The sequence below is a fragment of the Aquila chrysaetos genome, chromosome 4, assembly GCF_900496995.4.
Source record: "Aquila chrysaetos chrysaetos chromosome 4, bAquChr1.4, whole genome shotgun sequence".
Lineage (NCBI taxonomy): Eukaryota > Metazoa > Chordata > Aves > Accipitriformes > Accipitridae > Aquila > Aquila chrysaetos.
Window position 1 is genome coordinate 21250315 of NC_044007.1, and position 23927 is coordinate 21274241.

Genomic DNA, 23927 nt, shown 5'->3' on the forward strand with positions numbered 1-23927 from the left:
CCCTTCTATAGGCCTGAACCTGTAGCCAACAGAGTTGTAAGAAACCTCTGGTCCTGATTTGTTTCTTAATTTGGTGCCAGCTCCTGCTGACACATCTGCTGATTCTTTTTCAGCTCCCTAAGTTACTGGATAGACAATCTCTTTGCAACAGGTGAGCCCCTTTCAGCCAGTGTAGCAGCTGGGGCACATGCGTGTGGATTAATGGCACCTGAAACATGCCAGACTCTCAATATCACAGATGATTGTTCTTCTCCCAGCTTGGCTTTCCAAGATGATACCACCGTGCCAGTGCTCAGAGGAGAAGACCTGCTGTCTCTTCTGTTTTGCTTGGCTACAACTTTGGAGAAGGGAAGAATATATTACCAATAAAATTATGTTCTCTTTTAAGCATTACACCATCCTTGGTAAGATATTTGAGTTTCAAGGTTAATAGTTTATTTTCTTTTTCCAGGGCGCTCTGAATCTTAACACTTCTGTCTCCGCTACAGGCTTGGCCATGTGATTTGCTGAACGTGATGGCAATTCAAGACCTCACTCTGTTAGACGGAGTAAGTGATAAATGCAATAAAGTTTACTAAATGCGGGCTTAGTGTATTAGATAAACCTGAAGCAAGTACAGGTGTGTATATTAGACCTTTTGGAGGTAAGTCTTTCAGCACGGTTTTCACCAGTACTCTAGATTGGTAATAACAGCAAGTTTCTGGCATACTCCCTAAAACTTGTTTCACAGAAACAATCAATCAAGGTATAAAAATTGTATGATACATTTTCAATATCTGTCATCTGTGGCAAATATTACAAATGCTGAACATAGCTATTTACTCTTCCTTGTCATACCTGTAAAATTGCAACTGTCCATACCATATCTAGAGTAGGAAAAATAGGATGAAGAAAAATATGAACTCCTTTTCTGACTAAATGAATCTATTTGCGGCCCTGAATTTGCAAGGAAAGACTATTTATTGGTGCACAAACCTGCTTTTGCAAATAATCAAATTCCTAGCGAGAAAAAAAGATATATACTGTCTGTAGGCATGGGAAAAGCAACAAATTCATGTTGCCAAAAGGCACATCAAAGAATGGAAAAATGCATTGTTTTACTAATAGACATACGTATCAACAGCCTAGAAAGCTGTTTTTGTCAAACTAATCTATCATTATCCAAGGAATTATTGATGGAAACTTTAGCTATGCTCTATGTAACCATAACAAAGACTGACAGTTGCACAGCTTCAGGAAGAAAAATTACATCAAAAGGTCTTCTCTCACCAAGGTGTGAATATCATGACATCAAGTCAAAATGACTGTCCACTGGAACTAACACACCATAGAAATGAGTGTGATAGATAGCTGGGTAGATTGTCAGAGGCTTGAAGGAAAGGCATTGGTGTTCATAATGGTGATTTTCTGTGTTTACTGTGTCCAAACTAAGTTCAGATTTTACCCTAAAAATCAAGTGACATCAGCATTAGGAGGTATTTAACTTTACGTGTGAAAAATGTATCAAGCTGAGCAGTAGTAGGTAGCAGGAAAAGAAGAGCAAGAGGGATTTTTTTTCTGTTCTGATTCAGAGTTTGGCTTGCTGAATGTCATATCACAGGCTGTTAAAGGAAGGCTTTTCACTCCTAAAAATGATGAAAATCAAGTTTGCAGAATAGGTCCTAACTACTCTTTTATTATAAAAATGTTCATTCCTTTTGTCCCATAAATAGAAAACATTAAATTGCACAATAAAAGATTTGACCACTACATTACATTTTCAGTCATAAATACAACTTTCACAACCTTCAGTTTTTTTATTAGAGTTGACATCAGGGTAAACTTGGAAAGTATAATGGAAGAGCGTGTGATTCATTTTGAATATATTAAGATTCCATATATATGTAATTTATATGCGTGTGTGCATTACACACACACAGGTATATGCACACACGTGTGCATATCTTTTCCATTTATATATACATATGTATACACACACATGCATATAGTTCATGAGATTCAGCAAAGCCAGAAAAGGAAATAAAAGTGATTTTAACCTTTAACATAAAGGGTATAACCCTAAGCTACCGATCATTCTACTCTGAATTGTATCAGCATAAAATAGAACACAATAAGCTGCCAACTGCATTAACTATGGATTTTAGATTGGAATTCGGAGAGGGGGAGAGAAGAAATCTCATTGTGCTCGCTCCATGATTTTAATTAATAAAAAGAATGAAATAGATGACAAACTCAGTCTCCAAATAACAATGGCCATTCAATGTTTATTTACGTGGCTGTGGTGGATCTCTACTTTATATTCATATAAACAGGTAATAATGTCTTCGTTTTCTTGTTAGAGGTCTGCTACACAATCTGAGTATCAGATGGACTCATTTCAAGGTTGAAAATACAATCTTGTTTCATATACTTGGCTCCTACTTGAAATTTGATGTAACTAGCTTTGTTTAAAAATCAATTGTACAAGTTGCAATGTAACAAAATACATATAGCTAGAGCCTAGTCTTCATAGTAGCTCCTATTGTTTTGCATGAAAAATGCATTGACTATAGTATTACGAGAGTAAATGTGCTGTATGCTGAAAAATTCTGTCACTTTCTATTAGCTGTAAATTATCGACTAGTATAAACCCTAATTTCATTTGTCACATTCTGTTGCATTGCTGCTCTTCCTTGTTCCCATTCTGTCATTCTGGCAGGCCCACTCTGCCCCAGGTATCACGGCATCGCCATCTGCACCCGACATCTGTCTCTCTATTGATCACACGGGTTTAGCACTTGATCAAACAGAGCACGACAGAATACATCTCTTTTTGCAGTACTGCCAATGCCAACTGCTGCATGAAATCTATTACAAAAGCATTCTTTTACCTAGTTTCTGAAACTGCAAATAGGTTTCTCTTCTTTTAAGAGATTCTTAGGTTGTTTTTTCTTTAACTTTCCGTCATTTATTGCAGAGAAAAGGAAAAAAAAATAGGCTGCCAAAAATGAGAAATGAAGCATTTTTATCCCAGAGTATGCAAACTAAGAAATTAGGCTACCCGAATTGAGATCATTTATTGAAATAAATGATTACATTAATTCACAGTTTGTTAGTAAACATGCATTTTTCATTTTGCTGGGAAATGATGGTACAAAACAGACTACACCAGAAGGTGCTAAACAAGCACCTCAGAGGTTCAAACATGTCGGGAGAGCCTTAGCTGTGTCCAGTTTAGATGGCTGACTCTAGCAAGTGACTTGGGGATCTAAGAAAGGTACATTGCTCAATCAATAAGAAAAAAATTAGTCCATCTGAGGACTGATCTGGCATGCTGACCTGGAAGATAGACAACAAGAAATTCTTGGCACTGGAGCATGTCTGAAATCACATCTCCTTCTGTAAACGAAATACCCATAACCAGGTCTGGGCACCAGGTGCCTCCACTCTTTTGTGAGCAGGAGCAAGGAATTCTTTTCTGAGCATGAGCACTTACATAAGCAGTATTGATGCTTTAAAACATTGAGAAGGTGTGCGCTACATTTTGCATAGGTATTCTGTTAGAGTGATAATGAGAACATAGGATAATCCAAGATGGTCACCTCATAGGCTTTAATACAGCTACACTACTTATACAAGCTGAGCATTTGGCTTCTTTCAGGTGATGAACGGCAAAAACCCCCTGCACTAGCAGGCTCACAGTATTCTTTCACAAAACAGTCTGTGACCAATTCTGACACCGAAGGGAAATAAGATTACTTTGAACTTCATAAAATTAAGCTTCTTCATCAGTAAAATCACCAGCATTGGCATAGGTGATTGTCCTGTTTTGGCTGGGATAGAGTTAATTGTAGTCCTAGTAGCTGGTATAGTGCTGTGTTTTGGGTTCAGTATGAGAAGAATGTTGGTAACACACTGACGTTTTCAGTTGTTGCTCAGTAGTGTTTAGACTAAGTCAAGGGTTTTTCAGCTTCTGATGCCCAGCCAGCAGGAAGGCTGGAGGGCCACAAGAAGTTGGGAGGGGACACAGCCAGGGCAGCTGACACAAACTGGCCAAAGGGGTATTCCATACCATGTGATGTCATGCCGAGTATATAAACTGGGGGGAGTTGGCTGGTGGGGGGATTGCTGCCCAGGAACTAACTGGGCATCGGTTGGCAGGTGGTGAGCAATTGCATTGTGCGTCACTTGTTTTGTATATTCCAATTCTTTTATTATTATTATTGTCATTTTATTATTATTATTATCATTATTAGTTTCTTCCTTTGTGTTCTATTAAACTGTTCTTACCTCAACCCACGAGTTTTACTTGTTTTTTTCCGATTCTTTCCCCCATCCCACTCGGTGTTGGGGGGAGTGAGTGAGTGAGCGGCTGCGTGGTGCTTAGTTACCGGCTGGGGTTAAACCATGACAGTGATATTATGGACTGACTGTCTTGGAGAAAGCTCTATACAGGTATCGTGCAGTTAACAAACTGCAATGCAACTCTGCATCCTTGCAGAACAAATAGAAATTATTTTTAAGAAAAATGGTGAAATTCCAAAACTATCTGGTTTCCAAGGCCTTAGACATACCTATGGCAAACAAGGTGTTCTCAGTACTTAACAATTTTAACTATGTTATTCCCATTGATTTTATGAGAAGTTCTCTTATAAAAGTACTTGAGAGTGTACTACTAGCCATAAGAAATGAGGCATATAAGGCTAAGAAATTAAATTATGTACTAGCAGGAGTCACAAGGACAATATATCTGCTTCTCAGACACAGCATTATGGATTAACAGCACCTAGGTATTTTATGATAATGTCTTCATGCTTTCCACAGGTGGATACCATATTTCTATCAGTTGTAATGTATTTTAAATTCAATGGGTAAACAAAAAAGACATGCACTTTCTGAAAACAAATGTTGACTTTCTATTTACAAACTATTCAATAACTCAATAGCCACATGCTGTTTTCCTCACTTATGCTACCTTTTCAAATTATGCTGAAAAAAAAATTGTTGTTACGAGCAATCAGATTACACCCCCCCCCCAAAATCGTGAACATTAAAAGACTATTTTCCTTGTTTCAACTGACAGTATTAGTTACAACACAGGAATTAGACCGGGATCTAGCAATGTATTATTCATTAGATTTTTTTGTAGCCAAATACATTAGAGTATATAGTTATACCAACAAATTAATATTTTAGAGCTAATTGAAATTGTTCTTCCTATAAAGATTAAGCTTCTTCCCACCCTACACACTTCAGTCATTAAAATAACACTTTTAATGCCTTGTCTAAATGATGTCTCACATTAATGCAAAGCTATATTAAAGCACTCAAATGACCAGTTCTTTTGTAATGCATTCTATATGATCAGACACTGGGTCAAATCTGGGCAGTGTGTATGAAGTGGTATCAAGTGGAAGCTAATTAAAATATATTCTCTATAGAACTTTACAGAAAAAAGAGAACAGTAATCATCAGAAGGTAGAGTCTGAAAATGGCATTTCTGAAAGGCTTGCAATGTGATTTATTCTATTTGCATGAGGATACTTTTTGGAATAAAGGCTTAAGAAGATGGCATGAATACTTCAATTATAAAGTACCTTACTTCATTCCTGACAATCTCAATGATAACCTGTTTCTGGTTTGTTCAAAACATAATTTTAGAACATTTAGGTTTGTTTACAGAAACAGTATTTAGACACCTTTCTCACAACCAACTTAAAAAAAACCCAACAAAATATTCATGAAATAAATCTAGCCAAATCTTTTAAATTTTTCAGTCTCATAATAGTTTTAACTCACAAAATGATGTACATAACAGAATAACTAGTAATTGAATCAGAATGCAGACAAATCCCATTTTCTTTATCAAAGTAAATTCACCTCCCACATTAATCAGATCTGTCTCTTTTCTTACCCAAATCCATGAAATATAGTACATTCAATTTTTTTTTTTTTAATCCAAGTTTTACAACATAAAAGTTGAATCTTCTTAAGATAACTTAACCGTTGTTTTCTCTATTGTACTTTTACAGACTTAGGGAAGGGGAAATAAATATGGCAAAGCATGAGATTCTCTTGATATCTCCACATTACCCCAGAGGAAAGACTTTCATGAGATGGTGCCATTTCGTGCTCAAATGTAGGTAGATGCGTGGGAGGGGGGGAGGGCGGCTATAGTCAAGCTTGCAGAGTTAGCAAGGGGCAATTAGACTGCATTTGTTCAAGCTTTGGTCATTTTGTCAGATAAGGCATCAATCCCTGTTATCCACTGACATATCTCTTTAAAAAAAAAAAATATGAATTTCAGGGATGTGGGTGTTAAGAAGATGGATGAAGCATTTTCTAGGGATAAGATGTGGAGGGTTAGAAAGATCTTTTGTCTGATCTACTGCAGTAATTCTTAAGGAATAAAAAGAAACATAATGAACTTTTTAATCCTATCCAGTGTGCTGAATTTACTATCTCTATATAAATACAGTGATGTAAGCATAAACATGGATTTTATTTTTTTTTCCTCAGAACAACTTCATTATACTAACTGCTAATCTATAGAATAACCTTTTCTTTCTCGTAAGTCTGGTTGTGATAGACCTCTCCATTCACAGTTCATAGCACGGTAATGGTAAATGCACATTTTTTAGAAGGCCTGTGGGACACTTTTTCTTCCTTTAGCTCTCCTCTTCTTTTGTTATTATTTGTGGGATTATTTTGATGTGGGCCAAATTAGAAATCTTCCAAAAATGGGACTTTCATTTGTGCTTGCACTCCTAAGCTACAACTGTGGTGTTTCACGCAGAGGATGTGTCTGCATTGCAGTAAAACACTTCACCCTAACTTAAGCAAACATACCCATGTTCATTTCAATTTTAATAGGTGAGAGTTTAAGTACTGTAATGGAGAAAGTGGCACCCGTGTTTTAGCAGGAGTCCAGGCAGGCTGAGCAGCTGGTACCAACCTCCAGCCCGCTGGAACAGAGCAGAGTCTGTCTCACCTTTCTGCCCCTGCATCTACTTCAGCTTCAGCGACCGCACTGTAGGCTTATGTCGAGACGGCAAAGGTAAAACTTCTTAAGTTTTTCTGGATTTCCTTTTAGTTGCAAAAAAGAATTCCTGAAACAATGCCATTTGGCTATATTAATAATTAATGATAAGATAAATGTAGCTGTAGTTTGCAGTGCTCTGAACTGCAACTCCTGCCCTTTGCCTCACAACTCTCAGGGGAGGTCTCCTCCTCCCTCTCCCCCCAGCAGCACCAACCAGACCCTTACACGCTGGTGTAACACACTTTGGTAGCCACCTGGCTGCCTAATCCCACACCTAGGGAAGGTTTGTGTACCTCCCTGAGTCTGCCTACCCCACCACTGAGGTCATAAATCATACCCTAAGCCTTTGTTGGCTTACAGAAGGGTCGTCTTAGCTTACACCAGAATCTGATCTTAACATCTATGTGGGGAAAAAAAAAGCAGATCAAAACGAAGCAAAAACCAAACAAAAAGACCAACCCACAATGTAGAGATTCATCAGTCCTCTTTAATAGACACACAGCTCAAAGGATGTCTGCAACACGGTATCTTTGATAACCTGGCAAACTACTCCCTTCTCTTCGGAATCTCAGGTGCCATTAGTGTATAAGGTTCAAATGCTGCGAATCAGGTAGGGATGCAAGGAGGAGTTTTACGCTATCTCTGCTGACAGTGCAAACATGCTTTATCATCTCCCATGAGAATCCTACTCTGCTTGTAATATGCCACCTGAGATCTACAGGAATGGCAAGAAGTACTGAAAACATGGGGGCAAGTAACAGAAGTGAGTAACAAAAGAATGGAAGGGCATTTCCGTTGATTTTGATGCCTGAAGGAAGTGTTTCAGTTATCAAGTCTGGCATCCTGCCTGCTGCATATCTTAGAATTTGCCCAGTAATTCTGGGAACTGCTTGTGCTTCACACGTTGTGGTCAAATTTTTCTTTTTAAAAAGCATGCAGTCTCCATTAAAAGAAACAAAGCCATAGACAATATATCACAATTAAACTGTTCCAAGGACTCATTAATCTCACTGTTTAAAAAGTGCATTTATTTCCAGTTTGAGCACTTTTTGCTGTCCAGCCTTTGGATACGGCTGTATCCTTCCTGCTAGGTCAGAGAGACATTAGGAAAAGAGAAGGAGAAGATAGCAGTAGATATAGGCAAAAAACCCAAATGTTATTTGGAAAATACTAGTATGAACTGGTGATTTTTGAAATTCAGATAAAAGGCTTAGATTTTTAGATGTTTCCCAGTAAAAATATTTAACAAAATTATTGTTTTCATTTCAAAATGATCCAATACAGCCCTCAGGAGGATCCTGTTTACATTGAAAGAACAATTCTAATCCCATTAGAAAACTTCAGATTAGTAGAAGCATCAGAGACACACTTAGCCTGTCTCTCTCTGGCCCAGTGACAGGTAAAAAATTTCACATGGAGCCAGCACTGCAAAGATGCATTTATTTCTTGCAGTTCTGTAAAGTATGTTTGGGAATTACACATGTTGTTAGCTTTCACTTTCCCCTGAACTTCCAAGTGAAAATACCATTTTACAATAAATTATCTAAATTCATCAGGAACACCTGTTAAGTTAGTCAGATGCTCAGTATGCCACAAGGTCCAAAACATAGATGACCTTGTGAGATTGTGAACATAAAGGAAAAATACAAAGGATCACAAATGCTAACCATGTTTACAGTAAGCTTTTGTGAAATAAATGTTTATATAAAAATATATATATATAAAAACTCTGTAAGAAACACTTATATAATTTCTATGCACATACCTTTCTGTCATTCAGGTACTATTGTAGTCCTTCCAAATATCAAAATTAACAAGAAGTGAAAGGAAAGAAGACTGTCAATAACAGCAGACAATTTAAAATTGAAAACTATGCTACAGAAAATGCTGGGATTTGAGCTACTAATCTTCAGATTAACCCCTATGGCTCACTCGGGAGATGGTTGTATGAAATACAAACAGCTATTACATCAGCTTTTACAAGTGCAGATGAAGCTCATGGTGGTCAAACTAAAAGCAACACACTTCAGAAACATGTAGGGTTTTTTCCTGAGGATTCAGGACAGCAGATAAAATACCAACGTTCTGTGCACAGCTTTAAAGATTAACAAATCTTGTATTTTTTTACATGTAGCTTCAGATCACCACACACCAGACAAGCTCTTTATTTTTTGAGTACATCCTTCAACACTAAAAGCGGTACCTATCTCTTTGCATTGCATTTATACATAACAAGTGAAATTTAGCAAATTAAATATATGAGTAATATGTATTACCTATAAAATTTGTTATGATCACTATAGTTACTGGTGGCCATAATTTATTAGTATTTATTAAAATATTAGCTGACCATTGGTTAACAAGTTCTACAAGAAACATAGGCTAGCTGGTCTCGAGATTTATATTATTATATACACAGGGATTAGATGCTGTAATTTTTCTTCTTTTAAAATTCACTGCCTTTTATTCCAAAATTCCAAGGTAGACTAGGTAATAAACAAATTACCTGATTATCAATAAATTACAAGTATTCTATCAATTTTAATGTATACATTTTACAGTCATTGGCTTTTATTATGGAATTAATATTACATGAAAATTCCATAAATGCAACTACTCATTGCTTTATTTGTGGATTAGATCATCACTGGCGAGATAAAATTACAGGCCAAATTCTATTTTTAAGTGCTCTGGAATAAATTTGGAGTAACTGAATAGCTCGAGTATATCTGAGCATAGAAAATCAAAGTAGTGTATTGGTTCTGCATATGTGCAAAATGAAGGTTGTAACTCTGCTGAACCCACAAGTAGTACCTTGTAGCAATAGTGACAAATGCGGGTACTCTTCATTGCTGATCAGTCTGTTTCCCACCCCTTACAGTACGCACGTGTTGGCACATTCACTCTGAAGGGGTGTTTTTCATGACCGTGAGCACCCCATCAGCACCGCTATGAAGCAAACACCAAAAATAGGTGCAGAAATGGGAATATGCAAAGATTGCTTCTGTAAAGCGCGAGGAAAAAAGTGAGTAGAATATGTAGGAGTAAAATTCATACCCAAGAATAGAAAGCATGATCTATCATGTAATACTCAGAACAGCAGAAAGATGGGATGGACAATATCTTAAATGAAATAAGGGTATACAGCTGGGGCACTTTGTATTTTTGACAAGATAAAAAATTACTTTCCTGTATTTATTCAATCTGGATATAGTCTGGATAACTTTAGTAATTTAATGAGTAATTTGTTAAAAAAAATCTGTATTTTAGAAACCAGGGGTTTTTTAATAGATACTTTATATACAACAATATAATTCTCTTTTAGCATTGAAAACAGAGATTTCCCAAAGGATTAACTCAGAATTATTGATTAAAAATATGGAGGTGGAGTGTGAAAAGGCATTCTTGGGAACAATATTTCTACATATGACACTAGATCGAAAAAAAAAAGTAATTTCTTGAAAACGACCCTTATTTATCAATTTGGGGAGAAATGCAGGAGATCAGATGATTAACACCCTACTTTCAGAAGTCAGATCTCCTTGGCCCTCAGCCCATTACCAGGAACTTAATCCCATGACCTCTGACACGAGTGATTTAAGCATCCATATTTTCTTGAATGGCACGGAGTAATGTAAGACTAAGTAACTTGTTAAAATGGAAATTAAGGCTTATTCCATGCAGTCTTGCACAGTGGTCTTTGTTTGCTTTTCTAATGAATACCTATTACATCAGAACATGCCCTTTTTGGCTGACCTTGCCCTGTTGGGTTATACAGGTGTGTAAAAGATAGCCACTAGCACACCCAGGATTAGGGATGCTTACTGAAACTCCTGATTACTTGCTTGACTCACATGGAAAAGCAGTCTGTATTTTTTTCTGATTAAAGCATCAGGAAATTCCACTTCAGTGGTGTGTAAAATTTTTATAAACTCCGTTCTGAAACAACATTATCATTATGGTAGTCAGACTGTAAAAGATTGGCTTAAATGTGCTCATCTGTATTTCTCATCTTTTTTTCTTCCCTTCTAAATATCTTCATATAATCGCCTTTCTCATTCTATATTTTTATCTAGCTTTATGCATTACAAATATGCCTTTGTATACACATGTAAACACCCTCCAACCCCCACAGAATCCTTTCTATGCACACGAAGTACAGATTATTAATTAATATGCCCACTAGGATTTTGGCAAAATGAGTATCACTGAATTTAAAATTGTTCCTTTAAATCGTACTATTAAGGTTAACATTACATCATTAAGTGAAGGAGCAAAGTTATTATGTTTTTCAGAGCAAGTTTTAAAAGTATTCAATATACTGCATGTTTACAAGGGAACAGAAAAAGGCAGCCTGGCTTTGGAATATGAATGTAATCTCTACACAGACCCAACTGTTTCTTGTTTATGACAAAGGAGTAAATAATCCATTGATCTGGCAGCAGGGCACCTGCCTTACCAACCGACTCTGTATCAGTGGTCCCTGAACCCTCATTATTTTTCCTCAATTAAAGTTCATAGTCTCCTAAAGTCTGTGCTGAGCAGATGTACAACTGTTCTTGACTGCTGAACACAGAAGAATCACAAATTTAGAAAACTACTGCCATTTCATAAACCCTAGAAGTGCATCATTTGTTGTGGCGAAGAAACATTATAAACAGTATGTCTCTTTTATAGGCTGCTAAGCCAGCACACTACAGAAAAGAATATTAAAGTTCAAAAACTGTCACATAAGCAGTGCATTATGAATACTGTAATGTGTTTTTTTATGATTCAAATAACGGTTACTGAAATGAAAAAATAAAGCCCTCTGAGGGGTATAATGTAAAAAATGTGACTTATATTTACCTAGAATTAGACAAAATTGATGTATGAACAAAATCAAACTGGAATCAATGATCTGCAGAGAAATTCAAAGTATAATAACCGATAAATCACTGAAAGCAGAATTAAAGTTATGTTTGCTGTATTATCGCTTTGGTTCTTTGTAATTGCTTCTTTTGCAGAAATAGGGAAGTCAGGAGAAATAATCAGAAGGGCAATACTACTTGCAATTATAATGCAGCAAGACTCTAGCTGCAAAAATTAACCAAAGGATACACATTTCACAAGAAGCAGCCTTTCAACTGTGGGTGTATGCTCAAATATTGTAACATATGAAAAGAGACTGCGTTACATATTCCTTACAGTGTGTCGTGTTGTATGCTAGAAGGAAAATAATCTCTCAGTAAGACATAGGAAGATGCTCATTTCCAGCACCAATCAGCTTAAGAAGCAAACGAAACCCACATTTTGGGGGGACAAAGTTAAATTTCATACGCAGCATTTGTCAGTCTGTCTCCAGCACCATTCCAGCACAGCTCTGTTGCCACAGTATGCGCTGGATTGAGTGCAGCAGATTGCGAGTCTTTAGGTCAGAGTATGTGCTTGGAGCATCAGTAGCTACACCTGTCATTTTAGTTTTTCTCAGAAGAATATGTTATTGTTAACATTGCAACATGCATTAGCCACAATCTGACTTTGGGGCCGGGCACTGAGTTTGGAAACACAGTCAGTCAAAATATTACTGTCGATGACGAGGTGCGGGTGTTTCCTGTAACGCCTGATGGAGATACTGCCATTGAGGTACACATGAAGTATAGAAGCCCGTTCCTACTTGGAGCTGTGCTTACCGGCTTAGGTTCTCCTGTGAGACTGTAACCCAGTTTTTGTAAAACAAAAAAATGCAGAAAAAGGAATTGAGAAGGGAGGCAATTGTTAAGGAACTCATCGTCCAGCCAAAATAACAGAAGAGATTACTGACTGCAATCTTATGTTATTAGCAGGGGTCATTTTCTCCTTTCGGCTTTCACAACTGTTTACTCCTTCTGGCTTATTTTCATAAATATTTTGCAGAAAGCTACTTAATCTAATGAAATCTCTACCCTGTAGCTCACTTAAAACTACTCATGCTGAACTGATGATTCAATCATTATAGTGTTTGATGAGGATGTAAGCACCTTTGGACAAAAGGTAATGTTGATATTTTAAGGGATGCAGAAATCAGCAAAGGTAACTATTGCTGTATACTGGGGGATCAATTCTCTGTGAAAAGGGCTTTTCCTGACTTTAACGCCAACTGGACATCACGCATTTGTATGCAAAGCTTCACACGTTTTATTTCACAGAATAAATGGCATAATTGCCAGGCAGTTCCAGTCTTGCACTAGAAAGAATACAAGTATCCGTGCAATTTTTTCTTTATGCAGTACAGGATGTGCTTCTGCATACCAGGATGCGGGATATTTAGTGGGTGATAGTGTAACTTGCAAACAAATATGTATTAATAAATTACTTGTGAAACATAAAAGACCACGCTAAAACATAAGTACTTTCTTGCCACAAATAGATTTGTGTGCACATGTGACATCCATGTGAACTATACAGAAAAAAACAGGTAGAACATAGACCATTTTACTCCAGAAGTATAGATGCACAATTACGAGGTTTAGGAGACAGCTAGTCTTTATTAGATAGCGGATGCTGAAGGCTTTCTTGATGCATTGATATCAGGTACGATTCTAAAGGGAAAAGGGATCAAACGTCACCAAAATTATTAAGCTCTGACACTGGTGCAGTGTTACAGTATCTGCAAGATTAAGTCTCATGACTCACCCTGCCCATCTCTCTAAGAGCTGCTCAGTCCCACTGCACTTCTCCATCCTCACCCATCTCCCGGCAGAGGGGAGATGACACCTACACAGCCTCTTGGCTGGAAGCTGGCCACGATTCCCTTGCCTCTGCAAAACTGCTGGCGGCAGCTCCCCAGTGGTGCCGGTGCAAACAGGGCTGCTGGCTCCCAGCAGGCAGTGGGGACCAGCAAGCGGCTGTGCTGGAGCCGGACCTGGCATCACCGACTCCTGCAAGAGAACTGGGGGGGCTCAGCACCGCAAGCTCTGCTCCACCGTGGAGCCTTTACCAGATCATGAAATCCACAGGGACAGGTTTCAGCTTTCCACCAAAACTGGATAAGCTCGAAAGCAATGAACGTGTCACAGGAAAAATAAAATCCAGTGCGCTCCTTTTGAAAAAAAAAAAAAACAACCCCTTTTGCTGACTTCCTGTCTGAAAACATTACCGATATCATACGCTGTGGTACCTAGACAATTTTGGAGGCAGAGGGCTGGCGGAGGATCAAAAGCTGGTCGCATCCGTGCGGCTCTCGGGCTCCACAGGAGCGGGTGCTGCCACACCCACGGTTTTGCTGAATTATTCATCTGTTGGTGCTAGCAGAAAGGCAAAAGCCGACACCTCCTGAACTTAGGGAGTAGAGACAATGAATGAAAAATAAACTTTATAGCTTTTCTGCAGCCTTTTCTACCTTTCCCCAGGAAGTGTACAAAAGAACCAATTCTTCTGCATATCAGTCCTTACACCTGCAGATGTGGAAAGAGGCCATCACTCTTGCAGAGCGGCACTTAGCTGTTCCTGGAAAGTGGCAAGCCCTAACAATGTGCTCCAAAAACCTCTCAGACACCTAGAGTATTAATACAAGCTTTTTCTCCTCCGTCTCATTGCTCCAAATATAAACTATATTTGATGCACCAATCTTTTGCAGAAATGGGCTAAGATGTCCATGCTAACAGAGCCCTTCTTTAAACATTTTGAATTGCTAACACATAAAATACTACACCCAGTCCTTTCAGAGCAATGTCTCTTAGAAACTCAGCTTTCACTGTTTCAGGTTTTCTCATCGTCTGCTGTATCCTTTACTTTGAAATGTCCTGCAGTATCTGTGGGCTGGAAACATGTTGCATTTTAAACTATCCCAATATCTGGTCACTGTAGTGACCAGAAATACCCTCTCTTGAAGCTTCATTGTTTCACAAACCTTTGGGCTGACTTTTCTCTGCATGTGTTACAAGGCAGCAGTGGATGTTGAAAAAGAAATATACTTTATTTCTAAGTCTATTTAAACATAGTTCTCTTTTTTAAGACTCTATTTCTTTTAGTACATCCGAAAATTTAGTATAGCGGTGTATCAGTTTAAATGTATCAAATGCCTTCGACAATGAAAAGACTTGTTTTGCAATGTTCCAACTTTCAGACTCGAATTTAGATTCGCCTGACACAAACTATTATTAAGGATAATAATTTTAAGAAAATATTTAGATGCAAGTTCTCAAGGATCTCACCTCATTTTGGCGTCAAGTGGAAGAAACTAATGGAGGCTAGGTCCTAACCTGAAAATTACAGAAACAGTGGGGCATGCTAACTCACAGGTGTCATATACTTTGTACGCTGTCTGGTCTGGCACTGGAAAACTTGCTTTCAAATCCTGTCCTAAATTTGAGTGATGGCAGGTCAGGTATGGTTCTTGATGAGGTACAGAGTTTGCTCTGATTACCTCAGTAATTACTTTCTAATATTATTAAACTTTTTACGTGAAGTAATTTCTCTTCTGATTGATCCACAAAGCTCAGGTCAAAGGCTATCTAATCATAAAAAGTTGCAGATCCATCTTCTTCATTTGAAAATACCTCTTGGTCAAGAGCTGAAGCGAAGTTCATAATCACATTTGCAAGTCTCAGACCATTCTAAATCACTTAAAAGCAAAATATAGCTAAATAATTTATTTGCTGATAAAATAGCAGAAAGAAATCCTTCTTTCCTTACTGCAAAACTAAAGGATGTTCCAGTTTTTATAGGCCTTGGTTATAAATATAAGATAGCGTAGGCATATAAATGATTTCAGTTATGCTTTAATAGTGCTTAATAAATCAAGATTGCATATTAAAGAATACATTGACATTCTAAACCTTAGCATAATATTTAATTAAGCAAACTACTACTTTGATCTCCATATTTCTGAGCTGGGTCCAATGTCTGTTCTACCATCAGTGAAACCGTCACAGACCTGAACTGTTTCGTTTCTTTCCCTGAAATTTGTAGTATATGTAGTGAGCAAAATACATTGGAAATAAATTATAGTGGTCAAATTCAGGTTAAATGATTTATGGATCATATTTTTCTTTTATCTTGCAATGCTGGTTAGCTAAAGAACTTGTTGCAGATGTGGTAAAGGCTACTGGACAGGCAGAGCCAGCCAGGCTGCCATCGGGCCAGTTTGGAAGCCACGAATTCAATGTACATGAACTGCTTTCCTTTAAAACATAAATGCTTTATTCTTGTTGTACATTAAAAAATCATCTTTCTAAATGGATTATTAATACCGATGCACCAAAATGCAGCGGTGTAGCAGTTGGGCCCAATTGACAACAGCATTAGCGTAAGTGGATGAACTTTAGTTAACCCTATAGGATAAGAGAGTATCTAGCTCAGCTATAAGAATAAAGGCGTAACTTCAGCATAACAAGCTGTTAATCACTGTTAAAGCCAGACGAGCCAATGAAGAAAGGGATATTCTCTACCTACCCTATAACTGGGTGTATTCCTTGGGGACAGACACCCGGGGACCCCCCCCAGCCCAGCCCCAGGACTACGCAGAGCACAGCTGCACCACTTGGCTTCTCGACCCTGTCGTCCCCCACCGTGGAACAAGGAAATTGCATAATTTGTAAATAATTGTAAGTAATATCTGTGATTAAAAGTCTTTTGGTATCCAGGTCCATTTAGCCTCCACAGTCATTTGGTCTTGAACTGTGACACTGTGTGGGTAAGTCAGACCTCTCACAGTCACCTGTTTACCTTATGTGTATTTAACCAAGCACTAAAAATATAATCTCTCTGTTTTCAGTATTCTATTTCAGTAACTGAAATTAATATGAAAATAGACAGGTAAGACATATGAATACAAAATTAATACATTTTAAAAGAAATATATTTTAAGAGAAAGCCTCAGTAGATTTTTTTTTAAACCAGTTTGTGACTGGGCAATGATAATGTATGATGTGAGGTACAAGGATTTGTAAGAAATCACTTTCTTTTCACTAACATTACCACACTAATATATTTAACATAGACATTTACATGCTTTGCATTTTAAGTGCCTCTGAAATTCAAGCACCAAGCCTGCACATTTCAGCAGCACCATCAGATGTAATGAGTTATGGTACTATCGGCATGTTGATAAGCTATAGCCCAAAGAAGAACAAGAAGGAAGTATAAAAAATATGGCCAGAGGATGGGATAAAATTATCAGCGAGTGTGTTTTCCTGTTTGGTTTTAATCTACATTTAATTAAATTCTTATCTTCTGTGTACTTATGGTCGCATTTGAATGGCGAGACTGCATTCATTATGAATGGTAAAACTTAACTCGGAGAACATTTCATGTGGCTTCTTTAAAAAAAAGGAAAAGGAAAAATACTGTCTTTATTCTTTACACTTAGGTCTTTTTAAAGAAGGGTTAAGTTACTTTGGGCTGAAATGGTGTTCTGCACTTAACCTTTAGGTTAACTGATTTCTAAAGTTGCTCTTTAATCAATTTTTTTTTAAAAATATATAATTTGGAAATGTTAATATCAAAATTTTGGTTCAGTGAAGTCAGCAATGGGGGAATAATGAAGCACACTAAAGAAGTGTTTTCTTCATTCTTAAAAACAGACAATGATAACAGAAAGTTTCTACTAGTAACAAAAAATGTGTGCATTAGGGTGCATCCAGAATTACTTATAGCCATCAATTTCTTTGAAATTAATAAGACATTAAAAAAATCTTAACAATGATTTTTGAGAGTCTTAGTTTGTATTATTGTTTTTTTCTATTTTCCAGATCACTGGGCTGACCATGCAGTCCTCCTTGGGCAAAACTTAGCTTTAATCTTGTGTAAATAAGAAGGGCAGAATTGGGTACTTTGTTTTTCTTACTAGTTTCAAAGGTATTTTGGGGGGCAGAGGACAAGTGAGATTGGAAATGACACTACCAGCACAAAAATAATATCTAGGCTAAATTATTAAAAGATATAACAAAGTGAAACAAAATAGAAAGCCTTCTGCCTTATCAGTCAGTACAGCAACTACTACACCATATATATTTTTAAAACATTCCATTTAGCTATCGTTTTCCAAGAGATGCTATCTTGCAATGCAAAATCATATGACACTGTGTCAGAAATATCCCTGTGACTTTTCTATTGCATACATTTATTTTCTTTCTTTGAAGGGCCTATCCCTAAGACGCTTTAAGGACATCTGAGAGGTACAATGCATTCATGCAAACCCAAGCCCTACCAAAATGAAACCTCCTCAAATTAAACATATTCCTGCGGTACTGAATACTCATTTTCCTGAGCTAACCTCCACAAAAGCCCTTGAAAACCGATTGGCTTTGAAGTGTGGGTTGATAATTAACAAATATGGGGAGCTACTGCAGGTAGAACATTTCAGGGTCAGAAGTCCTAGCAGGAAAATGAAAACATTGGCACCAGAAAGTAATTGTTCTCTTGCTCCTTTGGCTATTGATTTTCAACTCCCTCTTCCCCCCAAAGTTTTGATTTTATATACCTTCCCTTCGTTCTTTCCCCATTCTTTAAGTATTATACTACTGATAACAGATAAAGGAAAAGGGGAAAGGCAGGAAGGAAAGGAAAAGCATGGGAGAAATGAAACGTTCAAAGGTGCAGCTTACATCCATTTTTCTAGCTAAAAAACCCCAGCAGAAAATAATATTTTTAAGTAGAATTTCTATTGTTGAAATGGAAACTTTGTCTCTTTCTTTTCTTCCGCTGCAAAATTACGCAGTATTTGCAAATTTTTAAAGTATGACCTGTATGAATTATGTTCAATGTCTTTTTAGAGCCCACTGGATCTAAGCTGTGCTATTAATGGTGAGTTTTGCTTGATAAAAGGCCAGCTGAGCTCTGAATCAGCTGACAGCTCTGTACCCTTACACTGCAGTTCCACATACAACATACTGCCATGCTGTAATTTTTCGAGGTTTAGAAACAGAAGTAACTCTAGCGAAGTCCTCATCCAAAAGCAAATGTCGCAATCACTTCACTAGGCAAGCATAATAAAGGAAAATAAAAGTTCCCTCACTCCAGCATCTACCATTAAGCTTTAATAAAGATTCTGAGATTGATAACTGAGTCACGCATCTTCTGCCATCATTGCTGGGAGAAAAGTAATCGTAATTTCTTCCACTTGTATCCAACCATGTATCGATGTTACCAGAATTTGTCTTTTTTAAGTATTTGCCAGCTAATTCTCAACTAAACCACAATTTAAGCTGAAGTAAATCACTTCACTGCATCTGTCAGATCAGTTTTAAGAGACAACACAGTCCTGGCTTAATCCTTTAAACACTGAGATATGTAACTATGGCACTGAAACAAGGGAAGGTGGTTATCTCAGGTTTCCTCTTCTCACTCAGATCTGAGGTAAACTGAATCGCTCTCTCAAATGCCTGTCTCCGCACCGGGATTATCAACAGAGTCGGGCTGACACTGATCCCAATTTAGGTGCCTCGGATACACATCTAAAATTAGGGGGAATCTGGGCCGCAGAGCGTGGTACGGTTGCCATTCAGGAGAGATCACACAACGCTTTTCCCCACTGCCTCTCCAGATGGCATTGCGTCCTTCTGCAGAGGAGAGGTGGAGCAGTCTGAGAGACACAGCAAAAAAAGTACATGGAAAATACCCTTCCTTAGAAGAAACTGTCAGTTATTACTCTTGGATTTAGGGATTGTGTTAGTGCGGTCACTTTCCTATGCATTTCATATAATTTCCAAGGAGCTCTTGCGGGATGGCGTGAGAGCTCTGGGAAGACGTGCTGCCAAAAGCTGCTAAAAACTTCATTTGCAGCACTTCCTCTGTAAATCTATTCTATTGCTATTAGTTGTGTTAGCACAAAAACACCAACTCAGCTTGAAAAAAAAGGTATATATAGCCAGCTAATCAATTGCATAACTTTTCTAAAAATGTCTTCAGCATGATGACATTAGGCAACTGTGAACCTGTTAGCTTCCAGCTCTGCTGTCAGTGCTACGATATAACGAATGCCAGCATGGTGTTCCAGTCAGCTACTGCCACCTGCTCCGCTTTGGAAAAAGAAGTCTCTTTTTTTGGCAGCCATCAGATGTCATACCCAGTGCCCACTGGCAAGAACGATGACTTTTCACCACGGTCTCCTTCGCTTAAGAAAGTCTCAAAAAGAGGCCTAACGGAGAGGGGAGGTACAAGAGCTGCGGTGTGGGAGTACAGGACCCCGAGGGGGACGAGCATGGTAGCAGCAGCTGGGCGCGAGGGTGCCCAGGGTGAATGAAGGTCGATTCAGAGAAAGCTCCGTCTACCTTACTGCTCACAGAGGACTGTGACCCCGGCTCTGAGTGGCTCTCCAGGAAATTGCAGACCGGCTGTAGGCAGAAAAGCAACCCCCGTTTTGTGCCAGTTGTGTCTGGATGGGGGTTCCTCCCTCTTCAGCTATCTCTGTATGTATTTCTGTATCTGCGCATCACAGCACGGTGTCCCTGCACTCACCCAGATGAAACCACCACAGCAAACCAGGGCGGGCAGGAGGCTGTCTTCATCTCTGACACTGCCCTGTACCACAGGGATTGCACAAGGGCAGAGACGTGGCCCAGAGGGCAGAGAAACAAGAATAACCTTATTTCTGTGTTGCCTGTTTTGCTGACTAGACTTCCCTGGCTGGTAGGATTCATACTTTGACTTCTTAGCCCTAAGATGTGGGAGAAACTGAATTTACTCAACTGAGAGGGTTATCTGTTGATTAATGAAAGTCCAGTGTGATGGAATATCATCCTAATCACATTGCACACTGACCAAATACTGCTATAAATGAAGGGGAAAGAGCATTTGCTTTTTTAATGGCTACAGCAACTGGGCTTTAGATTGGCAATTTTAGCAGTATTATGCTAAACTAACATACACGCATCTACCATAAGCCTAATGCACTGATTTTAATAGGTAATGCTGGCATTAAATGCTGCTCTATATTGGGACAAGCCTGTTCTTTGTATTTATATTGTTCTAATGTGCAGAAGCATTTACATGAACTGCATTTTTACTTTGCAGGGATTTGTACTGGAGCAAGAGGCACAGATTTACACTGTGTACATTTGAGTGTAGTATAAAGAAAAACAAAAAGAGAGAAATTACACTATCCTTATTGCTTGCGAATGAAAGCATGACTGTAACTCATGAAAAGTGAAGCAGTGAGTTATGACAAACCTGCCCTCACAAGACAACAGTGATGATAAATAAAGTATACAAACCCAGACACATACCACATTCCATAATTCCTTGCAAACTCTAAGCCTACAGTTTGTTTTGACGCAAGCCTTGCCTTCTATGGCAAAAAAATCCAGCTTGCTGTTGTATTAAAGTAAAATAGAAATAACTATTGTTCCATTTATTTTTAATTTTATCTAGTGTTCAAATGATTGCGAAACCATGACAGAAGCTGCTCTATGAAGAACACCACTCCCTTTAGTATAGACTGACATTAAGGCTGTTTTTTCATTTCAAATTTCTGTATTTTCTAGGCACTTGGGGGAGGGGGGAAATGTTCTTCAAATTATAAGGTTGAGACTTTTTCTCTGTTTCTGACTCTTTCTCTCATAACACAAATGTTTTAAAATAGCCAAGCAAAAAACAGTGCCATGTATCTACTGAGACTCAGTGAAATCAGCCACGAACAGCATCCCACGATGGCCCTGTTCCTACCGCTTCTCAGGTTTGCTGACTTTTTCAGCACTGTCATCGTTTTAGCACATCTGATTATGATTCTTTCTAATAAGAATCATCAACCTGGATTCAACCTGACAAGGTTTTGTGAGGCTCTCTTCTTCATTGCTAAGAATTCATCTTGTTCACAGATCTTTACGTTTTTAATTTAAAAAGCATTAACTAACACATTTGAACGGTTTATGTATACGCACTAAAGCATGTGAATTATTTTTGACAATTGCTAGCCTCCCGCTTAATATCTAGAACGTAAATAAAAGTTGCCTTGTTTAACTTTGAACTAATTTATCTGTAAAGGACAGATCCTGCTTTTCTCTCCCATCACAAGTCTCACCGAGTTTAAATTTCTGTGTCTGAGCAAGGCTTGCTCAGGCGTCAGAAATGCCAAACTGCAATGAACCACACATGCATGTCGACGTGCTGGATATAGGCAAGTCGTTCACATCACAAATTTTACTATGGAAAATGCTTTTCTTAAAGAAAAATAAAAAGTGAAGAAAAAGAAAGAAAAATCTATGTCAGTAGTACATGCGAGAGGTCCATGAATTTATTTGCTTCTCCTGAGGATTCACTCTGCTTGCTAATGCTGAGCTTTCAACCGTCTCTGGTTGATCAGGAGATCCTGTCCTACACCACTGGAGAACAGCCTCCCTTGGTGGCTGAGGCCATGCCACCTCCTGCCAGGCCTCCAGAAACGCGCAGTCCCTGGGCACGGAGCCACCAGCCCGTCGGCGTCCCACGCAGCACCGAGCGCTGCGGTGGATCTCAACAGCAATGCGACCTGCTGCAACCAGGACAAATTCAACTTCGATACTGTGTATGGGCTTCTCATGCACTGCTGGCTGAAGTTAAATATCTCACTCCTTTTATTCAAGGATCTCAAAAGCCTGAGCCCAGGACATCTGAAAAATCACCTAGGTTTCAGGCTGAAGACAGCAGCCAATAACTCCACTCCCCAGGCACACGGGACTTCCAGTGAGTGGGTTAAACCTTTCCTGGAGGTCAATCCAAGACACACAACGAACTCCCACAGGTGAAAAGGATGACTACCATCCTTCCCACATCCTGCCACAAGCACAGGCTGACCTGCAGTCTTCAGAATAAATAGGAGGCACTATTTACATTTTGAACTCTCCCCCCAAACAAAACCCCTATCAAAACTACACATAGCACTGCAGAAATACTAGGAAGAAAATAGCAAAAATTAAGTATGTGAGCAGATGCTAGCCATATTAGTGAGTACGTTACCGGAAGGCCCTTGAGAGCCGTATGCGAAGGGTCTAACATTAAAGTGGGGGTCCTGCAACAAACTGCACAAGACGGTCACTCTTTCCCTCTGCTTTCTGCCGAGGCCCCTAATCTGCACCAGTCACAGTTGTTTGTTCATGTACTAGAGCTTCTTATTTTTCACCATGTGCAGTATCATAAATGCATCTATTTAGGACATCATAAAGTGCCTGATATTCAGTTTGTCCCAAATCACATGGATCGTTGCTGGTTATCATGACATCATAGAACGTGCGAGGAAAATCTCCCCTCTGCTACAGCAGAGATGTTGGGCACAGCAAGTAAATCAGTAGATCTTCGTATTTTCAATCGACTGCTACTGGTTTTCTCCGTCTGCCCTCTACCCACCTCAAGAGCTGCTGGCAGAAATGTCTGGGGAAGAGCTTCCTTACGTACACGAGATTCAAATGTAGCAGAAATATGGAAATCATTGCACTCTGCTTCTGCTATGCAAACCTGTATGAAAGCCTCTTGGATCATATGTGCCCATGGAAGAGGGTTGGCAGGATCTGCCCTACAGACAGAATTAAGACTTCAAGTGAGAAATAAGTAGGTAAAACAAATTAACCCGAAAGGGCAAAAAATATCCTGCCTTGATACACATTTTCTAAAAGTCACAGTAAAGAACTGAGGGTGGTACAGAACTGTGATTGCCTCTGCTGTTCCCAAGACAGAAATATAGGTCCTTAAATTTGGGGGCAGAAAAAGTAATTTTGAGAAGATGCATTATAATTTGGGTGCATTTTTGTCTGTGAGAATGGTAGTTTTGCAACAGTGGAGCGGCAAATTAACTGTTTTCATTTGCAGTTTAAAATAGAAGGTCACACAAGGTGTAGGATGCACTGATTTATTGTTCTATATAAAGTATCAAATTATGTTATAATTTAATGTAGCCTTTGAATTATGATGTCATCATACCGATAATTTATTTAATATAGCAGATAAAGGGTTTACTATTTTTGATATAAATACT

The 23927-nt window shown here is 38.5% G+C and overlaps 1 protein-coding gene across 2 annotated transcripts in view; it reads right to left on the minus strand.

The window, feature by feature from the left end:
• ZFPM2 (zinc finger protein, FOG family member 2) overlaps window positions 1-23927 on the minus strand; it is a 321899-nt gene that overhangs the window by 34863 nt on the left and 263109 nt on the right. The gene's annotated exons all lie outside the window — the stretch shown is intronic.